Consider the following 15,812-nt stretch of genomic DNA (forward strand, 5'->3'; position numbering starts at 1 on the left):
CTTGTATAAGTATTTATTCCAAATATCAACACTTGTTTTGTATTTTGATATGTGTTTGTCTTTAAACGTCAAATATTGTTTTACATATGTTTTAAAACATCTTTGATGACATTTGCAAATGATCTAAACAAAATAGCTTTTCAGTATATTAGCTCCTTTTTTCTACGGTAAATGTTTAAAACACCAAAATTAAAAATGTATCTGTATGAGTTCTAAAATCATAGCTGGAGTTGTTTAAAACGTCTAGGATGGCATTTGTAAATGTTTAAACTTCTTAGCTGGCTTTTATATTATATAAAGCATCATAATTGTTACAGCATGCATTTGTATTTCTTTTAAACATGAATATTTTTTATGTTTATTGAAAATATCATTTCCTACATTTGGATTTTTGAAAACATCTGAGCTAGTATTTGATGTTTGTTTAAACACATTTTAGCTGGCATTTTTATATGTTGAAAACAGACAACGTGGGTGGTTTTTTATATCAGTTTAAAATTTATTAGTTTTCTGTCTTTATGATGTTGTAAACATTTGATCGGATTCGTTGAAAAAAGGGTTCTGCGGTTGAGAGTTTTAATGACATTTTGTTGTAGTTTAAACATGAAACCGTATTTTGTAGCTGGAATAGTATGCTGCGCCCTTAGTAGTTTTGTTTAAGACGGAGAAATTAAGAAAAAAAAATTTTTAAGCTAGTTATTTTTCTGAGTGTAAGTGATGCATTGTTTTTGTGATTTATATCTACAGCTTGTTGCATTCTAGATACTTTGCTTCACGATTATCAACGTCATGTTTTAAGTAATCTCGTTGGAGGTATATTGTTGTTCAGTTTTATTCAGACCTTTATAGTTTGCCTGCAATTGCTAAATAGGACGTTTATACCTAAGAAAAAAGTTTTAGATATTCTTACGTCAAACAAATCATGCTTGATAGCATTTATTTTCTGTCAGTGCTTAAAAGCTGTACGAATTTATTTGCATATAGAGTACAGTTTCCCCTCAGTCGAATGTCATTCATATTCAACGTCACTGTTGTACCATTTCGCTGTTGACGTTCCCGGCATGCTCTTATTGTTCTCCATTGTCATCTGCTTTATGGTAACGTTCATAAGAATAAGACAACACTGTGTCCTTATTGGAAAAATGGCTAATACGAGTTCTGAAAAGTCCAGGTTTAAGGCACGGTCTGAAGTTTCTAAGAAAAATATGAGAACCTTAATCATTATCATAATGTTTAACAATTGTATGATTTTTCCCTAGAGAAGTATGTCTTCTTATACTAAAATTTACTGACAGAAGCAAAACTCAACGCTTGATAAATATTCTAATTTTTTTTTAATCTTTGCGCTATTATCAAACCGGTCTGTGACCTTCTTGTATTCGTGTTCCGAATGGAAATCATGCGAAAAAAACTACAAAAGATTCTTTGCCCTTGGTTCACAAAATTATCACGACAAAACTCGCTTGAAGTGAGTTAAGTACGTTGTCAGTGTTATAGTTTGTATGCCTTGATTGTTTTTTTATTGTTGTGACCTGGACCTGTTGGGTCTGCCTTGGTTTTAGTTGTAATTTCCTGCCATGGATTATTTGTGTATGTAATGGTATTATGTACTTGTTTTGTACAATAGTATTTTCCTTAATGTTGTCATTTTACACTTATAGAATTTTATGGAATCTACCGCTGATATAATTAGAATATTTGACTTGACTTGATTTTTATGAGCAACTCGGCGGGTGTTCCTAGAAAAGCAGAGGACGCTTACCCTACCGGTGTACCTGGTACACGCTCCCAGGTTTTAGTGGAGTCCGAGTTGCTCATTTGCTTTTGTTATTTTGTATGTATAATTTTAGTAAATTTATGTACTTTGTTGTGTATGTCTGTTTTCCATGTCTGGTCTTTATCCCTGGATTACATTCTTTTGACTACCGCTATAACCTTGGTTCCCTTGATTATTCTTCAAAAACATAAAAGTCTAACTGATCAGTCAGAACAAAAACTCTCTTTGTTCTGTTTTCTTATCAGGGTTCGGAATGTTAATTCTATCTCAGAGTTTTGGTTAATTGAATGAATGCTTGTCTAATTCCTGATTATTTTGCATTCAACTCTATTCTGGCGCATAACATACCTTGAATGCAGCGCATTTAGCTTTACATGTTCAGAAAGCTTTTGGTTGATTTATTGATTGATTTATTGATTTGGAAGATTCATACTATTTAAATTTCGTTGAAAAAAGATAAAATCTTAATTCGCTCAGTTTTTATATAATTGTCATTGATATTCATGTGTTTCTTCAGTTGTGTACGCATTAGTTGTAGTTGTGTTGTTATGGTTTGTTTTAGGTGCGTTTGCCTTGGCTGTAGTTGTATCATCGTCACATGGATCAGTTGCGTATGTCTTGGCTGTAGTATTATCGTCACTTGGATCAGTTGCGTATGCTTTGGCTGTAGTATTATCGTCACATGGATCAGTTGCGTATGCCTTGGCTGTAGTTGTATTATCGTCACTTGGATCAATCGCGTATGCCTTGACTATAGTTGTATTATCGTCACTTGGATCAGTTGCGTATGCCTTGGCTGTAGTTGTATTATCGTCACTTAGGCCAGTTGTGTATGCCTTAGCTGTAGTTGTATTATCGTCACTGGGATCAATCGCGTATGCCTTGGCTGTAGTATTATCGTCACTTGGATCAGTTGCGTATGCTTTGGCTGTAGTATTATCGTCACTTGGATCAGTTGCGTATGCCTTAGTTGTAGTTGTATTATCGTCACTTGGATCAATCGCGTATGCCTTGGCCGTAGTATTATCGTCACTTGGATCAGTTGCGTATGCCTTGCCTGTAGTTGTATTATCGTCACTTGGATCAGTTGCGTATGCCTTAGCTGTAGTTGTATTATCGTCACATGGATCAGTTGCGTATGCCTTGGCTGTAGTATTATCGTCACTTGGATCAGTTGCGTATGCCTTGGCTGTAGTTGTATTATCGTCACTTGGATCAGTTGCGTATGCCTTGGCTATAGTTGTATTATCGTCACTTGGATCAGTTGCGTATGCCTTGGCTGTAGTTGTATTATCGTCACTTAGACCAGTTGTGTATGCCTTAGCTGTAGTTGTATTATCGTCACATGGATCAGTTGCGTATGCCTTGGCTGTAGTATTATCGTCACTTGGATCAGTTGCGTAAGCCTTGGCTGTAGTTGTATTATCGTCACTTGGATCGGTTGCGTAAGCCTTGGCTGTAGTTGTATTATCGTCACTGGGATCAGTTGTGTATGCCTGTGTTGTAGTTTTGCTGTTGAATGCCATGATTGCATTGTCTTGTTGTATCAACTGTGTAAGCTGTAGTTGTATCGTTTTGACTATGACCAATTTTTTCATGCCTTAGTTGTAGTTGTACTTGTTATATTACAAAACCATTTTCCTTAATATTGTCATATAATTAAAATATTTAGATGTATAAAATGTCGAAGTCTAACTGATCAGATAGTATATTCACTCTCGTGACTCCCCTCTCTTTGCTGCTCAGTCCTTTATATCTTCTTATCCCCAGTTAAACATTTTTTGACAGAGCTAGAAAATAAATAGACAATGTTATTTGCCCCCTTAAACGTTAACATTTTGCAGCATTTCAATCCAATCAAGTTTTACAAAATATGTCCAAAATATCGGCAAAAAATACCAAAGCGTCAACAGTAGGATGATTCAAAGACGTCAAAATCCAAAAACATGGCCTTAATTTACACACATGAAACAGAGGTGATCTATATACACAATGTAGCGAATAAAAAGATTACGCAAAAAAGATGAAGAAACAAGACGTCACACAAAAACTAAAGCACTAGAAATATGAACTTCCAACGATCTGATGATGATGATGCAAAGAGTGAATTTTCAGTTGTTTATGCCTTGGTTGTAGCTGTATTTCAGTTATTTATGCCTCGATGCCTTGGTTGTAGCTGTATTTCAGTTGTTTATGCCTTGGTTGTAGCTGTATTTCGGTTTTTTATGCCTTGGTTGTAGTTGTATTTCAGTTGTTTATACCTTGATGCCTTGGTTGAAGCTGTATTTCAGTTCTTTATGCCTTGATGCCTTGGTTAAAGCTGTATTTCAGTTTTTATGCCTTGGTTGTAGCTGTATTTCAGTTGTTTATGCCTTGATGCCTTGGTTGAAGCTGTATTTCAGTTGTTTATGCCTGGATGCCTTGGTTGAAGCTGTATTTCAGTTGTTTATACCTTAATGCCTTGGTTGAAGCTGTATTTAAGTTTTTATGCCTTGGTTGTAGCTGTATTTCAGTTGTTTATGCCTTGAAGCCTTGGTTGTAGCTGTATTTCAGTTGTTTATGCCTTGGTTGTAGCTGTATTTCAGTTGTTTATGCCTTGATGCCTTGGTTGAATCTGTATTGTCGTGACTTGAACCAGTTCTCTATACCTTATTTGTTATTGTGTTGTAATGACTTGGATAAGTTATGTATGCCTTGATTTAATTGAGTAGTTGTGCTGTTATGACCAGTTAAATTTGCCTTGGCTGTAGTTGTATTTTCCTGACTTGGACCAGATGTGTATGCCGTGGATGTAGTTATATAATTGTGACTTGGATCAGTTTTATTGTTTTGACTTAGAGCATTTGTGTACTACATGTATGTGGTTGTCCATGTTGTTGTTTGTCGTGGTTTTGATCAGTTGTGTACGCCTAGGCTGTAGTTGTATTTATCTGACCTGGACCGGTTGTAAATGCCTCGGTTGTAGTTGCATTTACCTGACCTGGACCGGTTGTGAATGCTTTGGCTGTAGTTATATTTACCTAAATTGCAATGGCTGTGTATGCCGTGGTTGGATTTGTGTTGTTGTGACTTGGATCAGTTGCGTATGCCATGGTTGGATTTGTGTTGTTGTGACTTGGATCAGTTGCGTATACCTTTGTTGTGTTGTTTACCTGTATGTCTGGAATCTTTTTGTATTAATTTAAGGAAGTAGACCTAGGATAAGGGACACAACTCTTACAAATCATTGAAACGTTTATATTCACCTATTTACATCAATCGCATGTAAGCATCAAAGTAACATGGACTGATTTCATGCTGATTCAAGGGAAAACTTGGAAGGCTTTATTGAAATTGAACATGATACAAACATATCACTGATTTCAAGAGTAATGTCCCTTACCCTAGGTCTGCCTCCTTAAGGTTCATAAGGCTGCTTGGTTTTCCACTTTATAACCAGAGTTACATTCTTGAAATGATACAGTACGTATTAGAGGTTTCAATTCTCACTAAAGTACGATTTTTATTGGTATTTTAATCTTAGGGCGTTAGTATTGCATTTTATGAAAACGACAGTCGGAAAGTATATGTTTGTATTGTAAAATGATCTAAAGAATAAATAGTGTATGTGTGTGAATATTATGTGTACACGTAGTTGTTTGTGTTAAAATAGTCGTCCATCTAGGAATTATGCGTGTTGATTTATTAGAGTAAAGATCACATATTTTATTTTTTCAAACTGTTCTTATACTACAGAAGTTCACCAAAATACCATAATTATTTTAATCTTCCGTCTTGCATCGACGACAAAGTAACTCTATGGAATACATCAAGACTTTCTATTTTGGGGATTTGTATTTGCATATATCTTAGATTTCGATTCAATTTGTTTTTGCTAGAAAGCTACACATAAATATCAATTCTCTATCCCATCATTAAAATGACTGATGGAGAACTTGAATAAAAAATGATTATGTAATTTTTTTTCCTTAAGTGAATTTCAATTTTGCATGATCCTTAGATGGACAGATACTTTACACGATAAAAATAAAGAAAAGATATAGATTTGTGCGTTTGGTTCTCTATCTTAACACGAATTGATACGTACAATAAGAATTTTGCCTACGACTTGCCAGTAATATATTTTAATGCGAATAGGGTATGTCAGTCTCGTTCTAGTTTCATTTTCTTTATCGAAATTTAGGACGTAGAACGTACTGAAAACCGAGGACTGAACTGCATTTTATTGTTTACTTCCGGGTACTCGAAACGCAGTATAACAATGCAAACTCTTCTATTTTATGTTGTTTCTTAATACCTGTATCATGTAGAAATAGATATTTGTTATTTATCGGTATTTTTACACAAAAAGATGTTTTGCCCTCAACACTGAACTCAACGCGTTCTAAATGACAAGTCCTATGCTTTTGAATGATAGGCTAGGACCAAATCTCGTGAATTCACGGGGTCACATGACGAGACTTACATACCTTATGGACATTAAATTAAAATCTAGTATGTTAAATTCACGAATGACTGATGAAGAACTTGAATAAAAAGTGACAATGTAATCTTTTTCCCCTTAAGTGAATTTTAATTTTGCACGATCCTTAGATGGACAAATAATTTAAATTTGAAATCACACAAAAATAAGCTGTTATAAAACAAAGTGTGCTTAAAAATACATGCATCCCAAAATTTATGGCCTCACGAGCTGCTTCGAACTTTTTCACTAAAACTTAAATTCAGTTTAAAGTTTTATACTGTAAACATTAAAACGTGCAACAAATATGGACAAAGGATACTTTTTATGATTAGAAATGTGCCACCTGAGTAAAACGGACTTCTTTTGGACTATTTTCTTAAATCATTTGAGGATGTCCTCGTCAAGTTATGCTTGTTAATTAACACGAAGAGAAATTCAGAAAATTCGGGATACTCAATATTCAGTTTAGAGAGATAGTGGAGAGCCCTCTATGGCAACGTGCATGTGCATGTCAGCTATGTAGAACAAAAATTCACCGTTAGAAAGTGGTATGTCGCAGAGAGAATAAAAATAACAATAAGTATCCCAATAATTAAATTAAAAATAAAAATGATTTCTTGAACATTCAAAAAATTTAACATAAATACCACAATAAGAATGGAAGTACAATGTTTACATAATGAGAACGTTACATTGCAATTAATGTCGTCCCTTTTAATTTCGTCCCAATACGGAATATAGCCGTCCAAAACGGGATTTAGCCGTCCATTACGTCATATTGAACAGGATAACATCTATGTTGGCCTAGCGTATTGGATTGGTTAGTCTACAAAGGTATAATTATGTAAGGTTTTTCATATTGGCTACGTTATTGGTCCTTGGCTAGATATATTGGACTTCGGCTACGCCTCAATCCAATATGGCTATTCTCTAATCAATAACTAAGCCAATATGGAAACCTGACGCAATTATACTATAATAATGTATGTTTTAATGACAATGTACTCTCAAATAAATAGTTGAATAGGCAACGTTCTCTAGCTGCTGGCTGAGTAACCAGTGGCGGACCACGGGGTGCAGGGGTTTGGCACCGCTCCTTTTTATTAGAACTCTTGTCCTTTTCATGTGTAAAATTGACAAAAAAAATGCAAATATGGATCAGCCCCTTGTAACTGCTAATGAATACATGTGCCTACAACTATTTGCAATTTACAGTGAAACTAAATACTGGTAAAAACGAATCGCTGTGCTCGCTTACAGGCAATGCCTATCCTATAGTAAGTATGCAGTTGTATTTTAAACGCAGGGGTCCACATAGATAGTGTTGAGTAATAGCATGTAGCTACATGTACCGCATTCCACATGGAATACTGTTGGTTCATGAGTATTTAAATCCATTGGTGATTATTTTTTGTCAACATTGAAATTCTTACATGTGTGTAGTGCATGTCAGACATGCACGTCATCTCTTATTTGATGAATTGAACATTTGATTGGTCATTTTTTTGCAACGTCATAAGAATTTTGACCAATTACAACTGAATAAGTACAGGTCAAAATACGAATCATGCATGCTCGATATATATACAAATTTCTCAGAATGTGACGACTCTATTCACTACACTGCTCCATCGGATCAAATTGATACAGGGAAGATATGTAAACGTATAGAAAGGTCTGAAAAATTCCCAACGATGTTAGAACTGTCCAATTTGCGATGCAAATTTTTGGTCGTTCCCTCCGCGGAACTCGAAATCGTACCTTCTTTCTTCTTTCTTTTATTCTCTAAACACCATTACAGTACAGAGAAGACAATACAGTTAATACATAAATATTCAGCGCATGACAATTATGGAAACTATAATAAGATAACAGAAAAAAAAGATTAAGTAAATAACATTTTAACACATTTTGACAAATTTCAGATAGTGGCATTGTAGAGGACTAACCTTGAGAAACATTTTTAAAATCAATTTCGATGAGTTTAACAAATGTACATAGGTTTCGTAATTCATGCTTGTTTTTTGTCTGAAACAGATCTTTAAATTTCAGAACATTCACTCGCTCTAAATATCTTTTGTTTAAAAATTGCTTCCTCGTGTCCGAAAAATGGAGACATTGGAAAATGACATGGAACTCATCTCCATGTTCTCCATTATTACATAAGGTACATAAACTTGAGTTATCAAAGTTTTGCCAAGTTGCTGTTTCGCTTGGTAGTCTATGGTTGCCTACTCTGAATCTACAAAGAGTAATAGCATCCTTTTCGTGTAAAATATCTAAATAGTTTTCGAATTCAAATTTTTCTTTAATCAATTTATAACAAAAGCATTTATGCGAGTTTTCTACGTCGGATCTCCATGTTTGTTGAAACTGGTCTTTTAATCGCAGACTAATAGATTTTGTAAACCACTCTGAATGAAAACCTCCCGCAAACTGAATGTGCCAAATGTTCCCAAACCCACAATTATCTAGAGTGTTTTTGATCATGTTAACCCATGGAGATTCAAATATGTTTTGAATATATAGTTCATACATATATCTATAAAGTACATTTGAAAGTTTACTGGATTTGCCATTTACGAGTCTAGACCAATATCCCATCATACGAGACTTAATTTGAACAGCTAAAGGGTAAGCACCGAGCTCACCATATATCATAACATTTGGCGTGCTCCTCTTTAAGTTAAGCAATAGCTTACAGAATTTCAAATGAACCCTCTCAATAATGTCTAAGTTAGTATGGCCCCATATCTCGCAACCATATAAAAGAATAGGTTTTACTATCTTGTCAAATAAGTCATATTGGTCTCGTATTGACAGGTTATGTAGTCTACCCTTCTTAAGAACATCATACATAGCTATGGTAGCCTTTTTAACATTCATCTTTTTCGCTGGTGTTAAACTGCCTGATCTTGAAAATAATTGACCGAGGTATGAAAATTCTTTAACAATTTCAATCGCATTACCGTTATATGAAAAATGTGTATTTCTAGGTATGCGACCTGAAGAAAAAATGACTACTTTTGTTTTATTAGTATTAACATACAGTTTCCATTGAGTGCAATATTCATAAAATTTATCAATTTGAAACTGTAAATCTTCTTTTGTCTCTGCTAATAACACTGTGTCATCAGCATATAAAAGTAAAAATAGTTTGATAAATATGTTGAGTTGATCACCTATCTCATCAGATAGGCTGTTCAACCCCCTAACATCAGTCTCTACGAAGAATTGTTCTAAATCATTTAAAAATAAGGCAAATAAGAAAGGAGATAAATTTTCTCCCTGTCTAACACCAATATTACATTCAAAGTATTCAGACATACTACCATTGTATAAAATTCTCGACTTAATACTACTATACATGTTGAAAATAATATTATACATTTTACCATTTATATTGTTTAGTAACATTTTATTCCAGAGACCAAGACGCCAAACTTTATCGAAAGCTTTTTCAAAATCAATAAACAAACAAAATAATTTCTTCCTCTTATATTGTCTTATCAGATCAATAAGGGAATTCAGAACAAATAAATTATCTATCGTTGAGTATCCTGGTCGAAACCCTCCCTGATTTTCGCATATCAGGTTCACTTCTTCTGAAAATTTGTTCAATCTATAGTTTAAGACAAAGGTAAACAATTTTCCAAAACAGCTTATAATAGTAATAGGCCTAAAATTCTTTGGATCGAATTGGTCTCCTTTGTTCTTATAGATTGGTCTAATATTACCAAGAAGCCACTCATCGGGAACAATGCCACTATCAAAAATGATATTAAATAATCTAACATATACATTAGGCATGATAGAGAATGAATATTTCAAATATTCATTTACAATATTATCGTCACCTGACGATTTGTCATTTTTCAAGCGTTTTATAGCTTGTTCTATTTCTTCATAAGAAATAGTATGATTAATTTGTTCATTTACAACATCTACCTCGGGTAGATCAAAATCATCATTGTGTGGATTCATGTTAAGGGTTTTAAAAAAAATCAAATAAACTTTCTATTTGAATATCTGGTGACTTTTTCTTTTTATAACCATTTATAATTTTCCAATACTCCTTTAGGTTTTTAGTTTTCAAATTATTTAATTTCCTTTTTAACTGCTGCCTGTGTAATTTTATATTAACATCCAAAGTGGATTTGTATTCTTTTTCTAGTCGCTTTGTTTGATTCTTCAAAGCCTCTGTTTTCATACTTCTAAATTGACGTTTTGAACGTTTATAACGCCTTCGAGCTAATTTACAATCAGCATTGAACCACGGTTTATCATTTTTCTTCTTTTTATTTTGCTTATTAGAAGGAATATATGTTCCAAAGGTATTTTCGGCAGCATCTGTCAGAATTTCACCAACTTTCTGAACGAGCCCATTTATAATATTTTTGTCAATATTGTTCATGTTGACATTTTCTATTTCTTGCAAAATAATATCAATATTTTGAGTATTTAAATAATTTTGAAAGTCGCCAGCTTTTTCATTATCCCATCTCTTAGTTTTCTTGATCAGTGATACGTTTTCTTGCTCCATTTCATTTGGTTTACTAATACATTTCAAAACAAGATGGATAGGATTATGTACATCAGACAATAACTTACTAAAATCTAAAATTGAAAACTCATTTATAATGCTAAAAAATACTGGAGAGCAAACAACAAAATCTACAACACTAGTTCCTTTACAAGTAAAATTTCCAACATTTTTATCATCTCCAGCTCTACCGTTAACTATAAATAATGAGTTGTTTCTACAGAACTCTAGTAGGGAGTTACCAAAATTATTCCTTATTTTGTCACAATTAGTTCTATCTAATGGTACATTCAATTCGTTCAGAATTTCTGAACCATTAGTTTGACTTTCTAACATGCCCGAGAACTCGTCATAAACAATTTCATTATAGTCGTTAGCTTCTGCAACCCTTGAGTTGAAGTCGCCCATAAGGCAAATATATTCGTAATTGTTGCTGAAACGTAAATATTCATTTTCAACTTCATTGTATGGACTACCAACACAGTATGCCGAGTTTTCAGGCGGTATGTATATAATTCCACATAAAACTGCATCGTTTAGTTTCAAAATGCCCTTCTTAATTTTAAACCACAATACATATTTACTATCAGATTCAATATATTCAATGTATTTTTCAATTGTTTTCTTGAAAGCCAAAATAATACCACCAGAACGTACCCTTCTGAAAATAAATCTATTTTTCATAATAACATTAAAATTTTCTAAATCAATAACAGTTTTATCGTCTGTTTTAGTTTCAACAAGACACAAAATATCATATTTATCAATCAGTTCAGTAAATTCTGGGTACTGACTTCTTCTTATTAATCCGCAAACATTCAATGTTAAGATATTCAAACTATTGTCATTTGTAAAACCGTTACGATCAGATGATTTATCGGTCAGGTTTATATGTCTCTCAAGGTCGTCTTCCTATGTTTCTCTATCGGGAGTAGAACTCACTCGTGTTCGTTTTCTTTCTTGTCTATTGTAGCGGGGCTCTACACGATTACCGGTAGGACAGTCTGCTGGGACAACAAGTTCGTTGTTAACATATAGTTTGTCTCGTTTTAAAACGACTTTAGACTTTTTCTTTTTCTCCTCCTTCATGATTGGATACAGTTTTTTCCTACGGTCTTCTATCTCGGTTGGAAATTGTTCATTAACGCCGAAATGTTTCCCTTTCAAAAACTTTCCTGCCTTTTTTACCGCTTCAAGATCTCGCCAATATATGAATCTTGCTACAATAGGGCGTGGTGGGCTATTGTAGGTATCCGACTTCTTGCCAAAGCGATGGACATTCCCTAATTCAACATGCTGTGTTATGTTCATTTCCTGTGCTAAGAATTGTCGGAGTTCAGCCTCACAGTCTTCTTCGGGTTGTTCAAGTAGTCCTGTGAAAATCAGGTTATATTTCATTTGCCTACATTGAAGATCCGTAAGTTTTTCTTTCAGGGCGTTGTTGTCTGTCGAGAGTAAATCAAGTTTTTCTTCGACCGTCTGATATTCATCTTCTTGATCAATTTTATCGGCTCTTAAATCTCTGACAGCTTTGTTGAGGTCCTCGGTTTTTGTTTTCATTTCATCAAATAAGTTCCCAGTCCCTTCTGTGTTAGCTTCTAATTCTGAAACTCTATCTTTTACATCTTTGATGTCATGTTCGGCAGTGATCACTCTCGAAGTCAGAGACGTCAGTTTATCACTCATATCTTTTAAAGTTGAAGTGTTCTGATTCGTGTTTTTTTCAATGGTTGACAATTTTGTGTCCATACGGCCAAGCACTGCAAGTAAGTTACCGAGGACTGCTTCAATACCACCGCTTTCATTCACTTGATTATCTCCATATAAAACATTCCTAGTCTGGTTTAGAATTTGTGAAGTTGCCTTCTGTTCAGTCTTTTTCCGATTTGCCATTTTAGTCAAGGTACTCCTCGAGACCCTCAAAATTTTGTCCAATTCAAAGTTTAAAATGTCAAAATCTAGGACGTATGGATAGGGCCATCAGGTGTTGCAATTACGTGAAATCAGCTGGACTCCCATAAATTGAAGTAGGGCGAAGGACGAAACGCATCAAACAGGTCCCATACACCCGAAAATAAAAGTACATACGCATAAAGAACAATATTAAATTCCATATTTTATGTTGCTATGATAAACAGTGTCGTCCATCTTGTCATGCGCAATCAAGGTCGCTGTGACATCTATGGCAACACCGCCAGCACAAAGTCCAGCGCCATAGGCCACTCGGCCAGCTAGGCTATATAAAAATATAGCTTTCGCTGGCCGGATCATTCCTCCTCGTAGGTTTAATCTAGGGCTGTAACTTAGTACACGATGTATGGTAGTACGGGACAGTTCATGTAGATGTTGTTATGTAGGTTAGAGGATCAAATTAATGATGCTTGTCACAACAAATAGCCCTAGATTAATCCTACGAGGAGGAATGACCCGGCCAGCGAAAGCTTTATTTTATATAGCCTAGCTGGCCGAGTGGTCTAGCCTGAGGTATGAAAATACCAAAAAATACTTTGACAATACAATTTTATTGATTTCTATTTCTGCCATTGCATCCAACACAAACAGTTACATGTAATTTTTCACCATCTAGGCTTCGTGTGAAAATATCAACAAATGCCTTCCGTTTACTTATATTATTACATACATATACATGTACATGTAAGAATAGAATTTTAGATTTTTTTTTGTTAATAAATTACTTAATCTAATGTGCATGGTTCTTACAAAGATAGATAATTTAATTCATTCAAATCACGTAACATCAAGGAACATGACCTGGTTCCTGACATTTAAGTCACCGCATTCCATTTGTGAAACAAGAATGGTACCAGCCTAGTAGGATACTAGCTGGTATTTTAATTCGGTAAATGATTAAAGGACAGGTCAATATCAAAGAACATATAGACCAAGTTATGTAAATGTTACATGTTCTACATGCACGTACTTCAAATGCTAAAGTATAATTCCTTTTCAGAATTAGGCAACGTTCGGTTTTCTAAAAAAAGTTTGTTATAACTATTGAATAATATTTATTATACAAATGTTAACGAACTTAATGTCGGGTTCAATTTTCATGGTTTTTACAGTTTGGTTAAAACCATTAATTTAAAGTCCCCCGACTAAATGCATTAGTTTCGTTAAAAATTTAGATATATGTATTGTAATGAAACTTGCATATTCAAAATTTATCGCACAGATGTTTTACAAACGATGAAAATTTTTATACGCACGAATAAAAAATGCGGCACACAAATACAAATACTATTCTATATTACTAAGATATATCTACACGTATTTTCAGAAAGGGGACGGGTAGAGTCACCAGATTCACATATAAACCGTACACAATCGAAACAAAATAGAGTTATGTAATACTTTATTTAAGCACGAACGAGTTCGTAATAGACCCTTTTGTGCTAACGTTGGGGTAGTCGATGAGCATGCTCTACGCATGTTCAATATACACTTCCGCGAGGAAAATTCGCGGAAGTGTATATTGAGCATGATCACCAACTTACCACAAAAGGGTCTATAGATATATCTTGGTGACATGATATTAGTCATGTTTAGTTTAAACAACGTACAATCCACTCTAGTGAGCTTTGATCAGATATACGTTGTAAGTTGACTTTTGATTTGAGAAACCAAAGAAAATATTGAACGCAGCTTGCATTTGTTTTATGTTGAACATTGCTAGGGAATGAGCACTGTCAATGAGGAAGGGGGAGCCAAGTCAATTACAATCAATATGTCACTATTCTTTATGACCAGTTGGAAAACAAGGGCATACTCCTGGATAAATTATATGTACTTACAAACTGACTGAATCTTTTTCCTTTTACATGTATAATTTTCTCGTACTTGATTGTTTTTAGTTTATACTGAAAATGCACGAACTTTGATAAAATGTAATATTACTGGAAACCTATCCGACAATTGAATGGGAATACGTTGGCAAATAAAAAGTTACAACGCTATTAAATTGATTGTGCGTTTTTATACGGAAAGACATATAATTATTGAATTTGAAGGTTCAATCACTCCTATGTTTTCTCTGTCTCGATTTCTACATTTGCATAAAGGACTAATCAGACCTTGATCATTCAAATATTTCTGTTTTAATTTTGTACAACATTGATTATCTGAAACCGATATCTAGGGACTTAAAAACCTCCAGATGAATATGGTGCATGTCGTCAATGCACGTATTCTGCATTTGGTATTGCATTTAAAAAGTATCAAAATAACGTGGAAAGAGCTTTGAAGGAAATTCAGAAAAAACATCGTTTAAAAATGTTGTTAATTATGAACAAATAGTTGCCATTATATAGCCTGAAAGCCCCCTTTTTGGAATCCTTCTGAAATAACCCTTGTGCATCCAATAAGGTTTCATTGAATAGAACAAAACGCTAAGTGATGAAGAACAGTGTAGTATTTTCCCCATCACATTGTCAAGCAGTTTCTGATTTGTCTACGATTTGTTACCTGAAGAAACATTTAGAGAGATGATAAAAGACCAAGATTTTCCTGCGCTTTTTCTGTGTTTCTTGGACTTTATCCCTTCTCGGTATTGAATTTGCGTCTTCAGAAATTGTCATTTTTTCCCTATTTCTTCAATGTGTGAAGCTCCACGGTCAACTGAAACGCCGCCACAAATTTGAAGTATGGATCAAGTGCACATATTTGCAAAACTTGCCAAAGAGGAAGGGTGCAGCTGGAAATTCAGTTACACGTTATCTCTTTAACTTTTTAAGACAACTTAAATATCTCTACGCAATTTAATGCAAGGGTATTTAAAATTGATCAAATACTTTCGTTTTTTTTACATTTCCTCACGTTTTATGACCTAGGGGGTCCGTTACAAAGGTTTAAGCGTAGATCAATGTTGGTGACAGGTTTTGAACTCCTCTAAGGAGATGATATGTCTGTGTCACTTTTGAACATGAAAGTCTTAGGTCGATCGTTTAATTGTTTTTTTTTTTTTGTTTTTTTTTTTTGTTTTTGTTTTTGTTTTTGTTTTTGTTTTTTTT

Source organism: Perna viridis, chromosome 10, assembly GCF_037379345.1.
Source record: "Perna viridis isolate PV_CMFRI_1.1 ecotype Kerala chromosome 10, ASM3737934v1, whole genome shotgun sequence".
NCBI classification, from domain to species: Eukaryota; Metazoa; Mollusca; class Bivalvia; order Mytilida; family Mytilidae; genus Perna; species Perna viridis.